Genomic DNA, 18,977 nt, shown 5'->3' on the forward strand with positions numbered 1-18,977 from the left:
TGAACACAAACAACATTACAGACATGAACAGGGTTACACAACCAGAATCTATATATAGACAACAATGTTAAAGAGAGTAAAAAAGAGACAAACAAGAGAATACAAACAAATTGTAGAATAACTTAAATTCCTCCAATGAAGACAATAATTTAAGGGTTTTTCTATTTTTTAACCATTTTCCAAGATTTTATTAACAACTTAAAATCATTCATTCCTGGGAGAATTTGGGTTTCAAGTTCAAATTTCATATTAATAATCATTTCTATGTTGTTATTTTTCAAATAACATCTCTTCTACATTAAACAAGGAAGGCATGTGTGATGTATCATGTTGCATGCATGCTTGTGTGATGTATCATGTTGTATGCATGCGTGTATCATGTTGTATGCATGTGTGTATCATGTTGTATGCATGCATGTATCATGTTGTATGCATGCATGTATCATGTTGTATGCATGCATGTATCATGTTGTATGCATGCATGTATCATGTTGTATGCATGCATGTATCATGTTGTATGCATGCAAGTATCATGTTGTATGCATGCGTGTATCATGATGTATGCATGCATGTATCATGTTGTATGCATGCATGTATCATGTTGTATGCATGCATGTATCATGTTGTATGCATGCGTGTATCATGTTGTATGCATGCATGTATCATGTATGCATGCGTTTATCATGTTGTATGCATGCATGTGTCATGTTGTATGCATGCATGTATCATGTTGTATGCATGCATGTATCATGTTGTATGCTTGCATGTATCATGTTGTATGCATGCATGTATCATGTTGTATGCATGCAAGTATTATGTTGTATGCATGCATGTATCATGTTGTATGCATGCGTGTATCATGATGTATGCATGCATGTATCATGTTGTATGCATGCATGTATCATGTTGTATGCATGCATGTATCATGTTGTATGCATGCATGTATCATTTTGTATGCATGCATGTATCATGTTGTATGCATGCAAGTATTATGGTGTATGCATGCATGTATCATGTTGTATGCATGCGTGTATCATGTTGTATGCATGCATGTATCATGTTGTATGCATGCATGTATCATGTTGTATGCATGCAAGTGTCATGTTGTATGCATGCATGTATCATGTTGTATGCATGCGTTTATCATGTTGTATGCATGCATGTATCATGTTGTATGCATGCATGTGTCATATTGTATGCATGCATGTATCATGTTGTATGCATGAATGTATTATGTTGTATGCATGCAAGTATCATGTTGTATGCATGAATTTATTATGTTGTATGCATGCATGTATCATGTTGTATGTGTGCGTTTATCATATAAAATGCATGCATGTATCATGTTGTATGCATGTATGTGTGATGTATCATGTTGTATGTATGCATGTATCATGTTGCATGCATGCAAGTATCATGTTGTATGCATTCATGTGTGATGTATCATGTTGTATGCAAAAACCCTATTTTACTATATGAAATCACATGTTTGCCCGACCTTTTTAGCATATGATTACAGTAAATTCACAAAATATATTGGCTAATCCATAGCAATCGTCAATTAATAATATTGATATATAATGTATATATACTGTATATATATAATATATATATTTAATTATTATATAATAAATGGAAAAAAGTGTATAGCTGTATCATAATCGTTATCTGTGTGCAAGATGTGAAGGTGTGTGTAAAAGATTGTGTGTAATATTTCGCAAAAACTGTGAAGCAGAGTCTATGCCTAATATTAATTATTAATATTAGGCAAATATGCACAGTGGTTTTGTTTACTGTGTGTAGACTTTTGTTAACTGTGTGAACATTTAACATTTAGTGTGTAAGCAATTGGACAAAACTGTAATGTATCAAAACAAACTATACATTGCTTTAAATCATATCTTGAATTGTGACAACAATGTGTTCAAATAAATGCTGTCAAATCAGACCTAATTAATTGGGATTTGAGTGTGCCACAAGGATCTATTTTGGGCCCGCTGCTTTTCAGTATATACAGTATATTAATGACCTCTGCAATATTTTCACAAATACCATATGCCAAATGTATGCAGATGATGCAATCATGTATGTGGAGCAGACACCTCAACAAGCTTCACAGACATTCAACAGACTGAAATATCAACGTGGCTTCAAAATAAGTGTTTAACCCTAAATGATAACAAAACGGTCTCAATGTGTTTCTCTTTGAAGAAAAAATCATTCAATGACATTCAGCTCAACATGAATCTAAATAAAATAGGGCACGTAAAGGAATTAAAATATTTGGGTGTTATTTTGGACCCTAAGCTGAAATTTAATGGCCATATTATAAAAATGACTAAGAGCATAAAAATAAATATAAAGTTATTATTTATGTGTTCAAGCTGCGCAAGTTGACATGATGCAATGATCTGATCCCATATGTCTTATGGTTTGGGGACAGACGTGCAGTGAAGCCTCTGTTGTCGTTATGTAAACAAACACTAAATATATTTCACCAAAAACCAATGAAGCATCATCACTGCCATATTACCCAAAAATATAACATGATGACGTTTGATCATTTTAGACATTTCTCATTTTTAAAAGCTATTTTTAAGTGTCTTAGTGTATTAACCCCTGATGTGATGTGTCAAGAAGTACACGTGCGTTCTCAGTGAAGTTCTCACATGTGTGGAAGAAGTCTTTGCCACTGGAGTTAAAGTCACAGTTAAACTTTTCTCCACAAAACTGAAAAAGTGTATTAAGGAAAATGAGAAGTGTGAGCACTAGAACTGGGTGTAGTAATGTGAGCACTAGAACTGGGTGTAGTAATGTGAGCACTAGAACTGGGTGCAGTAATGTGAGCACTAGAACTGGGTGTAGTAATGTGAGCACTAGAAATCGGTGCAGTAATGTGAGCACTAGAACTGGGTGTAGTAATGTGAGCATTAGAACTGGGTGTAGTAATGTGAGCACTAGCACTGGGTGAAGTAATGTGAGCACTAGAACTGGGTGTAGTAATGTGAGCACTAGAAATCGGTGCAGTAATGTGAGCACTAGAACTGGGTGTAGTAATGTGAGCACTAGCACTGGGTGAAGTAATGTGAGCACTAGAACTGGGTGTAGTAATGTGAGCACTAGAACTGGGTGTAGTAATGTGAGCACTAGAACTGGGTGCAGTAATGTGAGCACTAGAACTGGGTGTATTAATGTGAGCACTAGAACTGGGTGCAGTAATGCGAGCAGTAGAACCGGGTGCAGTAATGTGAGCACTAGAACCGGGTGTAGTAATGTGAGCACTAGAACTGGGTGTAGTGATGTGAGCACTAGAACTGGGTGTAGTAATGTGGGTACTAGAACTGGGTACAGTAATGTGAGCACTAGAACTGGGTGCAGTAATGTGAGCACTTGAAATGGGTGCAGTAATGTGAGCACTTGAAATGGGTGTAGTAATGTGAGCACTAGAACTGGGTGTAGTAATGTGAGCACTAGAACTGGGTGCAGTAATGCAAGCAGTAGAACTGGGTGCAGTAATGTGAGCACTTGAAATGGGTGTAGTAATGTGAGCACTAGAACTGGGTGCAGTAATGTGAGCACTAGAACTGGGTGTGGTAATGTGAGCACTAGAACGGGGTACAGTAATGTGAGCACTAGAACTGGGTGCAGTAATGTGAGCACTTGAAATGGGTGCAGTAATGTGAGCACTTGAAATGGGTGTAGTAATGTGAGCACTAGAACTGGGTGCAGTAATGTGAGCACTAGAACTGGGTTTAGTAATGTGAGCACTAGAACTGGGTGTAGTAATGTGAGCACTAGAACTGGGTGTACTAATGTGAGCACTAGAACTAGGTGTAGTAATGTGAGCACTAGAACTGGCTGTAGTAATGTGAGCACTAGAACTGGGTACACTAATGTGAGCACTAGAACTGGGTGCAGTAATGTGAGCACTAGAACTGGGTGTAGTAATGTGAGCACTAGAACTGGGTGCAGTAATGTGAGCACTAGAACTGGGTGCAGTAATGCAAGCAGTAGAACTAGGTGCAGTAATGTGAGCACTTGAAATGGGTGTAGTAATGTGAGCACTAGAACTGGGTGCAGTAATGTGAGCACTAGAACTGGGTGTAGTAATGTGAGCACTAGAACTGGGTGTAGTAATGTGAGCACTAGAACTGGGTGTAGTAATGTGAGCACTAGAACTGGCTGTAGTAATGTGAACACTAGAACTGGGTGCACTAATGTGAGCACTAGAACTGGGTGCAGTAATGTGAGCACTAGACCTGGGTGTATTAATGTGAGCACTAGAACTGGGTGCAGTAATGTGAGCACTAGAACTGGGTGCAGTAATGCAAGCAGTAGAACTGGGTGCAGTAATGTGAACACTTGAAATGGGTGTAGTAATGTGAGCACTAGAATTGGGTGCAGTAATGTGAGCACTAGAACTGGGTGCAGTAATGCAAGCAGTAGAGCTGGGTGCAGTAATGTGAGCACTTGAAATGGGTGTAGTAATGTGAGCACTAGAACTGGGTGCAGTAATGTGAGCACTAGAACTGTGTTTGGTAATGTGAGCACTAGAACTGGGTGTAGTAATGTGAGCACTAGAACTGGGTGCAGTAATGCGAGCAGTAGAACTGGGTGCAGTAATGTGAGCACTAGAACTGGGTGTAGTAATGTGACCAGTAGAACTGGGTGTAGTAATGTGAGCACTAGAACTGGGTGTAGTAATGTGAGCAGTAGAACTGGGTGTAGTAATGTGAGCACTAGAACTGGGTGTAATAATGTGAGCACTAGAACTGGGTGTAGTACCATGAGCAGTAGAACTGGGTGTAGTAATGTGAGCACTAGAACTGGGTGTAGTAATGTGAGCAGTAGAACTGGGTGTAGTAATGTGAGCACTAGAACTGGGTGTAGTACCATGAGCAGTAGAACTGGGTGTAGTAATGTGAGCACTAGAACTGGGTGTAGTAACGTGAGCACTAGAACTGGGTGTAGTAACGTGAGCAGTAGAACTGGGTGTAGTAATGTGAGCACTAGAACTGGGTGTAGTAATGTGAGCAGTAGAACTGGGTGTAGTAATGTGAGCAGTAGAACTAGGTGTAGTAATGTGAGCAATAGAACTGGGTGTAGTAATGTGAGCAGTAGAACTGGGTGTAGTAACGTGAGCAGTAGAACTGGGTGTAGTAATGTGAACAGTAGAACTGGGTGTAGTAATGTGAGCACTACAAGTGGGTCTAGTAATGTGAGCAGTAGAACTGGGTGTAGTAATGTGAGCACTAGAACTGGGTGTAGTAGCGTGAGCACTAGAACTGGGTGTAGTAACATGAGCAGTAGAACTGGGTGTAGTAATGTGAGCACTAGAACTGGGTGTAGTACCGTGAGCAGTAGAACTGGGTGTAGTAATGTGAGCACTAGCACTGGGTGAAGTAATGTGAGCACTAGAACTGGGTGTAGTAATGTGAGCACTAGAACTGGGTGTAGTAATGTGAGCACTAGAACTGGGTGCAGTAATGTGAGCACTAGAACTGGGTGTATTAATGTGAGCACTAGAACTGGGTGCAGTAATGCGAGCAGTAGAACCGGGTGCAGTAATGTGAGCACTAGAACCGGGTGTAGTAATGTGAGCACTAGAACTGGGTGTAGTGATGTGAGCACTAGAACTGGGTGTAGTAATGTGGGTACTAGAACTGGGTACAGTAATGTGAGCACTAGAACTGGGTGCAGTAATGTGAGCACTTGAAATGGGTGCAGTAATGTGAGCACTTGAAATGGGTGTAGTAATGTGAGCACTAGAACTGGGTGTAGTAATGTGAGCACTAGAACTGGGTGCAGTAATGCAAGCAGTAGAACTGGGTGCAGTAATGTGAGCACTTGAAATGGGTGTAGTAATGTGAGCACTAGAACTGGGTGCAGTAATGTGAGCACTAGAACTGGGTGTGGTAATGTGAGCACTAGAACGGGGTACAGTAATGTGAGCACTAGAACTGGGTGCAGTAATGTGAGCACTTGAAATGGGTGCAGTAATGTGAGCACTTGAAATGGGTGTAGTAATGTGAGCACTAGAACTGGGTGCAGTAATGTGAGCACTAGAACTGGGTTTAGTAATGTGAGCACTAGAACTGGGTGTAGTAATGTGAGCACTAGAACTGGGTGTACTAATGTGAGCACTAGAACTAGGTGTAGTAATGTGAGCACTAGAACTGGCTGTAGTAATGTGAGCACTAGAACTGGGTACACTAATGTGAGCACTAGAACTGGGTGCAGTAATGTGAGCACTAGAACTGGGTGTAGTAATGTGAGCACTAGAACTGGGTGCAGTAATGTGAGCACTAGAACTGGGTGCAGTAATGCAAGCAGTAGAACTAGGTGCAGTAATGTGAGCACTTGAAATGGGTGTAGTAATGTGAGCACTAGAACTGGGTGCAGTAATGTGAGCACTAGAACTGGGTGTAGTAATGTGAGCACTAGAACTGGGTGTAGTAATGTGAGCACTAGAACTGGGTGTAGTAATGTGAGCACTAGAACTGGCTGTAGTAATGTGAACACTAGAACTGGGTGCACTAATGTGAGCACTAGAACTGGGTGCAGTAATGTGAGCACTAGACCTGGGTGTATTAATGTGAGCACTAGAACTGGGTGCAGTAATGTGAGCACTAGAACTGGGTGCAGTAATGCAAGCAGTAGAACTGGGTGCAGTAATGTGAACACTTGAAATGGGTGTAGTAATGTGAGCACTAGAATTGGGTGCAGTAATGTGAGCACTAGAACTGGGTGCAGTAATGCAAGCAGTAGAGCTGGGTGCAGTAATGTGAGCACTTGAAATGGGTGTAGTAATGTGAGCACTAGAACTGGGTGCAGTAATGTGAGCACTAGAACTGTGTTTGGTAATGTGAGCACTAGAACTGGGTGTAGTAATGTGAGCACTAGAACTGGGTGCAGTAATGCGAGCAGTAGAACTGGGTGCAGTAATGTGAGCACTAGAACTGGGTGTAGTAATGTGACCAGTAGAACTGGGTGTAGTAATGTGAGCACTAGAACTGGGTGTAGTAATGTGAGCAGTAGAACTGGGTGTAGTAATGTGAGCACTAGAACTGGGTGTAATAATGTGAGCACTAGAACTGGGTGTAGTACCATGAGCAGTAGAACTGGGTGTAGTAATGTGAGCACTAGAACTGGGTGTAGTAATGTGAGCAGTAGAACTGGGTGTAGTAATGTGAGCACTAGAACTGGGTGTAGTACCATGAGCAGTAGAACTGGGTGTAGTAATGTGAGCACTAGAACTGGGTGTAGTAACGTGAGCACTAGAACTGGGTTTAGTAACGTGAGCAGTAGAACTGGGTGTAGTAATGTGAGCACTAGAACTGGGTGTAGTAATGTGAGCAGTAGAACTGGGTGTAGTAATGTGAGCAGTAGAACTAGGTGTAGTAATGTGAGCAATAGAACTGGGTGTAGTAATGTGAGCAGTAGAACTGGGTGTAGTAACGTGAGCAGTAGAACTGGGTGTAGTAATGTGAACAGTAGAACTGGGTGTAGTAATGTGAGCACTACAAGTGGGTCTAGTAATGTGAGCAGTAGAACTGGGTGTAGTAATGTGAGCACTAGAACTGGGTGTAGTAGCGTGAGCACTAGAACTGGGTGTAGTAACATGAGCAGTAGAACTGGGTGTAGTAATGTGAGCACTAGAACTGGGTGTAGTACCGTGAGCAGTAGAACTGGGTGTAGTAATGTGAGCACTAGAACTGGGTTTAGTAACGTGAGCACTAGAACTGGGTTTAGTAACGTGAGCAGTAGAACTGGGTGTAGTAATGTGAGCACTAGAACTGGGTGTAGTAATGTAACTAGTAGAACTGGGTGTAGTAATGTGAGCAGTAGAGCTAGGTGTAGTAATGTGAGCACTAGAACTGGGTGTAGTAATGTGAGCACTAGAACTGGGTGTAATAACATGAGCAGTAGAACTGGGTGTAGTAATGTGAACAGTAGAACTGGGTGTAGTAATGTGAGCACTACAAGTGGGTCTAGTAATGTGAGCAGTAGAACTGGGTGTAGTAATGTGAGCACTAGAACTGGGTGTAGTAGCGTGAGCACTAGAACTGGGTGTAGTAACGTGAGCAGTAGAACTGGGTGTAGTAATGTGAGCACTAGAACTGAGTGTAGTAATGTGAGCAGTAGAACTGGGTGTAGTAATGTGAGCTGTAGAACTGGGTGTAGTAACGTGAGCAGTAGAACTGGGTGTAGTAATGTGAGCAGTAGAACTGGGTGTAGTAACGTGAGCAATAGAACTGGGTGTAGTAATGTGAGCAGTAGAACTGGGTGTAGTAATGTGAGCAGTAGAACTGGGTGTAGTAACGTGAGCAATAGAACTGGGTGTAGTAATGTGAGCAGTAGAACTGGGTGTAGTAATGTGAGCAGTAGAACTGGGTGTAGTAATGTGAGCAGTAGAACTGGGTGTAGTAATGTGAGCAGTAGAACTGGGTGTAGTAACTTGAGCAGTAGAACTGGGTGTAGTAATGTGAGCAGTAGAACTGGGTGTAGTAACGTGAGCAGTAGAACTGGGTGTAGTAAAGTGAGCAGTAGAACTGGGTGTAGTAATGTGAGCAGTAGAACTGGGTGTAGTAACGTGAGCAGTAGAACTGGGTGTAGTAATGTGAGCAGTAGAACTGGGTGTATTAATATGAGCACTAGAACTGTGTGTAGTATGCACAATTTGGCCCAATTATTTTTTTGATGTGTTTTTATTTAGTACTTGTCTTAATCTTTTTGTATAAGTTTTACATTTTTCTCAACTTTTCTTTAAAAAAGCCTAACCAGGGACGAGGGTTGCAAATGAGTTAGAAGTCTTATGTACTTTGACATGGCTTACCTGTGGGTAGCAATGTTTACTTGTACTATCCCTGTCAAATAAATACATCAATAAATAAATAAAAATTGGAAACCAGGGACAGGTCAGGGTGACAAGGTTTAGGTTTCAGCAATACAGGAAGTGGAAGTAAAATAAGGAAACCCAAGACAAAGTCAGTTATGTCTAGTTGTTGTTTTGTCAATACATGATCAAGAGAGGAACCACGTTCCTAAAAATGGGACTTGGTGTGTTGAATATATGAGAAAGAGGAGCCTCCTGTTCCCCATGTAGGGGCCCCATGTGTGATTAGTGATGGCGACGTCCACCTGCGAGCTGAAGGACTTGTCAGCAGCGGCCTGAGGCCAGCATCACAGTCCACGCTGACCATGGATTTGTCATGGATTGCTTGTACTGCCGTGTCACCTCCACTCTCGAGCAGCAGCAGAAGTCATGTCGCTGTTATTGAGCAGCAGTGAGATATAATCCCGTTTAGACATGACGTGAGACGCCATTACACCTAATCCCATGGTGACATTTAAATGTGTGTGCGCCATCAATGACCTTCACTTGTCCTCTCCCTGGAATAGCTCATCATCACAAAATAATGTCTCTCCTCCCTTTACCGGACACACTCCATAACCCACTCCGTCTCTTTATCTTGTCTTTTCTCCCTCGCCTTCTCTGTTTTCACTCTTTGCCATGCTCAGCCAGCAGTTAGCATCAATAGCCTGTATGTTTGCACGATACTGTTCACTTTGGCAGAGCATGGACTACATTAATCTTTGTCCTCAAAATTCTACACACAATACCCCAAAAAAGACAATGTGAAAAGGTTTTAATTGCAAATATAATCAAATTACATTTTAAAAAAGTATTCACAGCCTTTGCTCAATACTGACTTGATTCTGACTAACAATTATTTTCGTAGTTGATTAGTCCACGACGATCTTAACGATTAGTCGACTAGTCAGATGATAAAGCGCACACATATTTAATGGCTTTAATTTTTCCATCGACGTCTAAATGCAGCTTAAGTTATTTTAGACATATGCTTACTAACAACTATGACTAATTCATTCATAAATATGTATTTATATTGTAACTGCGCTGCTTATTGACAAAAATTTGTCAATGACTCTTAAAATGTTGTACGTTAAAAAGAAAAGAAAGGCAAAATGTTATTTTATTTTTTTAAACAGTTAAAATAGCAGTGAAGAAAACAAACAACAAAACACAAAATCCAACTTACTCAAAAATAAAATAATTTAGTGATGTTTAAAAATGTATTGATTATTGATTAACAGTGTTACCACTCTAATCAGAATCAGAATCAGAATCAGAATCACAATAGTTTTATTGCCATTGTTTGAGAACGGGTTCACAAACTAGGAATTTTTCTTGGTGCAAACGTGCGACATAAAAACATATAACACATATTTGGTAATAAAAAGAGCTGTAACTGAGCTATCAGATAGACTTAGAAGGAATTCAAGGAATTCAAGGAGCTGCTGTTAGGAGTTATTGTTCATTTGCCTGATGGCCGAGGGGAAAAAACTGTTCAGGTGGCGGGAGGTGTGGGTCTGGATGGAGCGTAGTCTCCTGCCTGAGGGGAGAGGGGAGAATAGCGTGTGTCCAGGGTGAGAAGAGTCAGCTGTGTTCCGACCCACACGCCTCCTGGTCCTGGAGGAGAACAAGTCCTGGAGGGATGGGAGCTTGCAGCCAATCACCTTCTCAGCAGCACGTACGATGCGCTGCAGTCTATTCTTATCCTGGACTGTGGCGCCGGGGAACCACACTGTGATGGAGGAGGTCAGGATGGACTCTATGATGGCTGAGTAAAACTGCACCAGCATCTCGGTCGGCACCTTAAGTTTCCTCAGCTGCCGCAGGAAGTACATCCTCTGCTGGGCCTTCTTGATGAGGGAGCTGATGGTCAGTTCCCACTTGAGGTCCTGGGTGATCTTCTTTCGTGTATCGTCTTCATATGTCCATCTTCGTGTCGTGTAGCCACTCCCTCGTCTCAGGTCCCACTTGGAAGAGGCCCTCCTCTGAAGGTGGTCTATGCCGGGGACAGGTGGTGATGATGTGGTCGGCAGTCTGCTCAGGCTCCCCGCACTCACACACTGCACTGTCTGTTAGGCCCCACTTCTTCATGGACGCTTTGAAGCAACCAACCCCTGTGCGAAGGCGGTTCAGGAGGGTCCATTGCCGGCGAGGTAAATCTTCTCCCTCCACGCCACCTCCAGGATCCTGGATGTAATGGTGTAGGCGTGTCTGTCCTGCTGACTCCCACTCCTGCTTCCATTCCGCTGCCAGCCAGGCTTTGGTTGTCAGATCCTCCGGGATGGAAATAAGCATCTCTTGTGCGGCCTGATTGTATGGGTGGCGGGACTTGAGTCTGCTTGGAGGTGTTGCCATGGTGGTGGTTTCATGGAGGAGGTGATGATGGTGCCCAAGAAACGGAAGGAGTCCACAATGGCGACGGCGGTGGGAGAGTCAGTCAGGGTGAGGGGGGATGGTGGGGCTGTGACTTTCCTGAAGTCCATGATCATCTCCACTGTTTTCTGGGCGTTCAGCTCCAGGTGGTTGAGGCTGCACCAGGACGTCAGCCGGCCCACCTCTCTCCTGTAGGCGGACTCATCGCCATTCGAGATGAGCCCGATGAGGGTGGTGTCATCCGCAAACTTGAGCAGTTTTACGGATTGGTGACTGGAGGTGCAGCAGTTTGTATACAGGGAGAAGAGCCAGGGGGAGAGTACACAGCCCTGAGGAGTACCAGTGTTTGTGGTTCGACTGTCCGAGACAATCCTCCCCAGCCGTACGTGCTGTCTTCGGTCTGTCAGGAAGTCATTAATACAACTGCAGAGAGAGTCGGGCACGCTGAGCTGGTAGAGCTTGTTTCGTAGCAGTCCAGGGAGGATGGTGTTGAAGGCAGAGCTGAAGTCCACAAACAGGATCCTAGCGTAGGTTCCTGGGGAGTCCAGATGCTCCAGGATGAAGTGGAGGGCCAGGTTCACTGCATCATCCACAGACCTGTTGGCTCTGTAGGCGAACTGCAGTGGGTCCAGGAGGGGGGCGGTGATGTCCTTGAGGTGGGGCAGGACCAAGCGCTCAAAGGACTTCATGACCACAGACGTCAGCGCGACCAGCCTGTAGTCATTTAGTCCTGTGATCCGTGCTTTCTTGGGGACAGGGACAATGGTAGAGGTCTTAAAGCAGGACGGCGCGCGGCATAGCTCCAGAGAGGTGTTAAAAATGTCAGTGAAGACAGGAGCCAGCTGGTCCGCACAGTGTCTGAGAGTGGAGGGGGAGACACCATCCGGCCCGGGGGCCTTCCGCGTATTAAGCTTCAAGAACTGCCGGCGTACATCCTCTTTGATGGAGAGGGTCTTTACAGTCTTATGATGTTTTTGGAGTCCTGTGATGTCATTGGAGTCCTTTGAGTCCTTTAACTCCTTTAATGAAGTGCTGGCATTGGTGGGGAGTGTGATGGTGGGGGGAGCATGGCTTTGATGAGCTGAAGGCCGTTCATGACGACAGTAATGTGTGTTGAGGCCCTGAGCGAGATGGCCTGGGGGGTTTTGGGCTTATAGTTCGTAAGGGCCCTTGGACCTCTCCAAACTGCCGCAGAATCATTGGAGCGGAACTGTTCCTGTAGACGGTTAGAGTACACAGATTTAGCTTTCTCCACTTCCCTGGTGAAGTGGTACTTCGCTTCTCTGTATGTACTTCGGTCCCCGCTTCTCCACGCAGCCTCCTTCTTCTTGCGCAGCTGTCGGAGCTTGGGTGTGAACCAGGGCTTTTCGTTGTTATAACAAACCCTGGTGCGCGTTGGAATGATGCGCGCCTCATTGAACTGTATGTATGAGGTCACAGTGTCCGTATACTCGTCCAGATTGTTCGTGGCCGCTCCAATTGCCTCCCAGTCTGTCGTTTCCCAACAAGCACGCAACTCATCCACAGACTCGGCGGTGAAACACTTAATGTTCCTCATAACAGGTTTAGCCAGTTTCAGTCTCTGTCTGTATGAAGGGATTAAGTGCACCATCACGTGATCTGATAGTCCAAGAGCAGCGCGCGGGACTGCATGAAAAGCCTTGCTCAATGTAGTGTAGCAGTGATCCAGCGTGTTCTCCTCTCTGGTCGGGCATTTAATAAACTGTCTATACTTTGGTAATTCCTGGCTCAAATTTCCCTTGTTAAAGTCACCAAGCACGATAACAAGAGAGTCAGGAAAAGATCGTTCCACATGTAGGATCTGTCCTGCGAGCGCGCGCTGAGCGTCACGCACGTCCGCGCCGGGCGGGATGTAAACAGCCACGAGAATGAATGAAACAATCTCACGCGGTGAGTAAAAGGGTTTACAGTGGATGAAAAAATATTCCAGAGAAGAAGAACAGTGTCTAAAAATGACAGTCACGTCTGTACACCAGCTATTGTTGATAAAGAAGCATAGTCCACCGCCTCTTTTTTTGCCAGAGAGCGCCGCGTCTCGGTCCGCGCGGAGGAGATGAAAGCCCTCCAGTTGAAGCGCGCTGTCCGGGACACTTGCGCTCAGCCAAGTCTCCGTGAAGCACAACACACAAGATGAGGAGAAGTCCTTGTTCCTTCTCATCAGCAACGCTAGCTCGTCCATCTTGTTGGCAAGTGAGCGGACGTTGGAGAGGAAGATGCCTGGTAGAGGCGTGCGTAATCCCCGTCCGCGAAGACGGACAAGTGCGCCTGCTCTCTTTCCTGGGCGATGCGGTTTCCCTCTTTTGAGCACAGAATGGACCAAATCCGCAGCTGACGCTAAGATGACTTGTAACAAGTCCATAGGGATGATGGATCTGATGTTCAGTAGCTCTTCACGGGTGTAAGAGCACCCGGAAACACAATTTATGTACAAAAACAAACAAAACAGGGCGCACGAGAGCACCGAGGCAGCCTTCATCGGCGCCATGATGAATAGACTCAATGTGTAGAATTATATCTTAAAATGTAGACTATTGAATAGATTTTATGTTTCATCTTATGATACCTGTGTGTGTGTGTGTGTGTGTGTGTGTGTGTGTGTGTGTGTGTGTGTGTGTGTGTGTGTGTGTGTGTGTGTGTGTGTGTGTGTGTGTGTGTGTGTGTGTGTGTGTGTGTGTGTGTGTGTGTGTGTGTGTGTGTGTGTGTGTGTGTGTGCTGTCATGGGAACATGGTTAAAAGAAGGTACCATGTAGTTGTCATGGCAACATGGTTGAAATAAGGTACCATGTAGTTGTCATGGGAACATAGTTGAAATAAGGTACCATGTAGTTGCCATGGGAACATGGTTGAAATAAGGTACCATGTAGTTGTCATGGAACATGGTTGAAAGAAGGTACCATGTAGTTGTCATGGGAACATGGTTGAAATAAAGTACCATGTAGTTGTCATGGGAACATGGTTGAAATAAGGTATCATGTATTTGTCATGGCAACATGGTTGAAATAAGGTACCATGTATTTGTCATGGGAACATGGTTGAAAGAAGGTACCATGTAGTTGTCATGGGAACATGGTTGAAAGAAGGTACAATGTAGTTGTCATGGGAACATGGTTAAATGAAGGTACCATGTAGTTGTAATGGAACATGGTTGAAAGAAGGTACCATGTAGTTGCCATGGGAACATGGTTGAAATAAGGTACCATGTAGTTTTCATGGACCATGGTTGAAAGAAGGTACCATGTAGTTGTCATGGGAACATGGTTGAACGAAGGTACCATGTAGTTGTCATGGGAACATGGTTGAAATAAAGTACCATGTAGTTGTCATGGCAACATGGTTGAAATAAAGTACCATGTAGTTGTAATGGAACATGGTTGAAATAAGGTACCATGTAGTTGTCATGGGAACATGGTTGAAATAAGTACCATGTAGTTGTTATGATGGGAACATGGTTGAAAGAAGGTACCATGTAGTTGTCATGGGAACATTGTTGAAATGTTTTTAAAAAATTGCAAATTTAATAACATTTGAAAAATTACATGTACATAAGTATTCAGACCCTTTGCTCAATAGCTTGGCACACCTATCTTTGGACAGTTTCCCCCTTTCATCCATGCAGCACCTATCAAGCTCCATCAGGTTGGATGGGAAGCGTTGGTTTTCTTCCAGGATGTCTCTGTATATTGCTGCATTCATCTTTCCCTCTATCCTGACCAGTCTCCCAGTTCCTACCTCTAAAAACCGCCCCACACCATGATGCTGCCACCACCATGCTTCACTGTAGGGATGGTATTGGTGGTGATGAGCGGTGTCTGGTTTCCTCCAAACATTCACGCCAAAGACTTCAATCTTTGTCTCATCAGAACAGAGAATTTACTTTCTCATGGTCTGAAAGTCTTTCAGGTGCATTTTGGCAAACTTTTACTAAGAAATGGCTTCCGTCTGGTCCGTTTGGTTGATTCCTGCAGAGATGGTTGTCCTTCTGGAAGGTTCTCCTCTCTCCACAGAGGAATGCAGTAGCTCTGACGGAGTGACCAAAAAAGTTTGCCAAAATGCACCTGAAAGACTCTCAGACCATGAGATTCTCTGGTCTGATGAGACAAAGATTGAAGTCTTTGGCGTGAATGTTTGGAGGAAACCAGACACCGCTCATCACCACCAATACCATCCCTACAGTGAAGCATGGTGGTGGCAGCATCATGGTGTGGGGATGGTTTTTAGCAGCAGGGACTGGGAGACTATTCAGGATAGAGGGAAAGATGAATGCAGCAATGTACAGAGACATCCTGGATGAAAACCAACACTTCCCATCCAACCTGATGAAGCTTGAGAGGTGGTGCCAAGAGGAATGGGCCAAACTGTCCAAATATAGGTGTGCCAAGCTGGTGGCATCGTATTCAAAAAGACTTGAGGCTGTATTAACTGCCAAAGGCGCATCAACTAAGTATTGAGCAAAGGCTGTCAATACTTATGTACATGTCTTTTTTTATATATATATATATATATATATATATATATATATATATATATATATATATATATATATATATATATATATATATATATATATATATATATATATATATATATATATACATTTGTAATTAACAAAAAAAAACTTTTTACATTACAAACTTGAATGTATTCCATTTTGGAATAAGGCTGTAAAAGTGAAGTGCACTGTACTTCACCACACACACACACACACACACACACACACACACACACACACACACACGCACGCAAGCACACACATCTGACCTCATCTCTGGTCTCCATAACATAATAAGAAGCATCACCCTGAGATGACTCACACACTATGATGACTGGGGGTCTCCAACGCTGGCAGGCTCTCCCCCCAAAAACAGAAGAGATTTGCCGTGTCAAAGAAAATCAGCTCAGAGCAAATTCAATTTTACTACACCCCACTTAAATTGCAATCGCCCCGGCCCACATGTGCCCACTCAGACCCAGGCAGAGGACCCCAGTGATGGGAAGAAGGAGAGGAGAAGATAAGAGGAGAAGATGAGAGAGAAGAGATGAGAATGGAGGGACTGAGAGAAAATGAAGAGATGGTTGGATAAAGACTGTCTACACTTGTGTGTATCTGTTAGGTTATTGATTGCTGCTGTTGTCATGAGATAAGGCAAAGATGAACACACACACACACACACACACACACACACACACACACACACACACGTATGGCGCATAGACTGGTCCTTAATTTTGTAGAAGAAGAATGATTGATGGCTGAGCAGCAGCTTTGAAATTGAGCCTGAGAACACATGCTGACATTGTTCTGTTGACATTGTCTTCTCACACCTCTTCTCTTCTTGTCTGTCTTATAAATATCACTTCCCTCTTAAAGGGGAACTGCACCTTTTCTTGGAAATGTTGCCTATTGTTCACAATCATTATGAGAGACACGGCGACGGATGGCTTTCCTTTTCTAATCCGTTGTAACTCGTAAATAAAGGTAAATAAAAGTCATCTTCCAGCGGAGCCGATAGGAGGTTCTTTATTCCACCCATAAAAGCCAAGAAAAAAAGCCACGCAAGAAGCGCCAACAATTCTCCATTTACATGTCGTGACTTGAATATGAGCAATTATTAGTGATACTATTTATAGCGTGTGGGACAATGTTTACATCATTGCTTCCTGTGCTCGTGAAACTTTATTGTAGATGGTAAATCCTGCCTCTCACCTGGATAGTAGAAGAAGCAGGACATCATCGCTCTAAATTGGTCAACTTTGGCAGCCAATTTAGGCACGGAAATGACCCCCACTTTTTTTTGTTTGGATTATGAGTCATTTTTCATCTAAAACAAGATTTTATCAGTCGGCATGCTAGTGACAATGTTAAGGTGGTATTACTAAATAGGTGTATAATTGTTTGGTTGTCAAATGTTAAGGTGATATTATTAAATAAGTGTATAATTGTTTGGTTGTCAAATGTTAAGGTGGTATTATTAAATAGGTGTATAATTGTTTGGTTGTCAAATGTTAAGGTGGTATTATTAAATAAGTGTATAATTGTTTGGTTGTCACATGTTAAGGTGGTATTATTAAATAGGTGTTTAGTTGTTTGGTTGTCACATGTTAAGGTGGTATTATTAAATAGGTGTTTAATTGTTTGGTTGTCAAATGTTAAGGTGGTATTATTAAATAAGTGTATAATGTTTGGTTGTCAAATGTTAAGGTGGTATTATAAAATAGGTGTATAATTGTTTTTTTGTCACATGTTAAGGTGGTATTATTAAATAAGTGTAGAATTGTTTGGTTGTCACATGTTAAAGGCCTACTGAAACCCACTACTACCGACCACGCAGTCTGATAGTTTATATATCAATGATGAAATCTTAACATTGCAACACATGCCAATACGGCCGGGGTAACTTATAAAGTGACATTTAAAATTTCCCGGGAAATATCCGGCTGAAACGTCGCGGTATGATGACGTATGCGCGTGACGTAGACAGTTTAACGGAAGTTATGGTACCCCTTAGAATCCTATACAAAAAGCTCTGTTTTCATTTCATAATTCCACAGTATTCTGGACATCTTTTGCAATTTGTTTAATGAACAATGAAGGCTGCAAAGAAGACAGTTGTAGGTGGGATCGGTGTATTAGCAGCGGACTACAGCAACACAACCAGGAGGACTTTGTTGGAGAGCAGACGCGCTAGCCGGCGACCTCACCTTGACTTCCTACGTCTCCGGGCCGCCAAACGCATCGGGTGAAGTCCTTCGTCCTTCCGCCGATCGCTGGAACGCAGGTGAGCACGGGTGTTGATGAGCAGATGAGGGCTGGCTGGCGTAGGTGGAGAGCTAATGTTTTTAGCATAGCTCTGTGCGGTCCGGTTGCTAAGTTGCTAAGTTACCTTCAATGGCGTCGTTAGCACAGCATTGTTAACCTTCGCCAGCCTGTAAAGCATTAACCGTGTATTTACATGTCCACGGTTTAATAGTATTGTTGATTTTCTATCTATCCTTCCAGTCAGGGGGTTATTTTTTTTGTTTCTATATGCAGTTAAAGCACGATGCTATCATGTTAGCTCGTAGCTAAAGCGTTTCGCCGATGTATTGTCGTGGAGATAAAAGGCACTGAATGTCCATTTCGCGTTCTCGACTCTCATTTTCAAGAGGATATAGTATCCGAGGTGGTTTAAAATACAAATCCGTGATCCACAATAGAAAAAGGAGAGAGTGTGGAATCCAATGAGCCAGCTTGTACCTAAGTTACGGTCAGAGCGAAAAAAAATATGTATTTCACTGCATTCTAGTCCGTCACTCTAACGTTCCTCGTCCACGAATCTTTCATCCTCGCTCAAATTAATGGGGTAATGGTCCGAATCGCTCTAGCTGCGTTGAAAACAATAGGAAAATATGAGGGAGTGAACAACTGACAACGTCACGCTACTTCCGGTAGGGGCAAGGTTTTTTTTCATCAGAGACCAAAAGTTGCGAACTTTATCGACGTTGTTCTATACTAAATCCTTTCAGCAAAAATATGGCAATATCACAAAATGATCAAGTATGACACATAGAATGGATCTGCTATTCCCGTTTAAATAAAAAAAATTCATTTCAGTAGGCCTTTAAGGTGGTATTATTAAATAGGTGTTTAATTGTTTGGTTGTCAAATGTTAAGTTGGTATTATTAAATAGATGTCGGTGTCTAGCAGGACCGATAATCAGCATTTCC

The 18,977-nt window shown here is 43.0% G+C and overlaps 1 protein-coding gene across 3 annotated transcripts in view; it reads left to right on the forward strand.

Moving 5' to 3' along the window:
- The window catches only part of LOC133655944 (calmodulin-binding transcription activator 1-like), a 257,478-nt gene that overhangs the window by 118,980 nt on the left and 119,521 nt on the right, over positions 1-18,977 (forward strand). The window lies entirely within an intron of this gene.

Source organism: Entelurus aequoreus, linkage group LG01 (assembly GCF_033978785.1).
Source record: "Entelurus aequoreus isolate RoL-2023_Sb linkage group LG01, RoL_Eaeq_v1.1, whole genome shotgun sequence".
NCBI classification, from domain to species: domain Eukaryota; kingdom Metazoa; phylum Chordata; class Actinopteri; order Syngnathiformes; family Syngnathidae; genus Entelurus; species Entelurus aequoreus.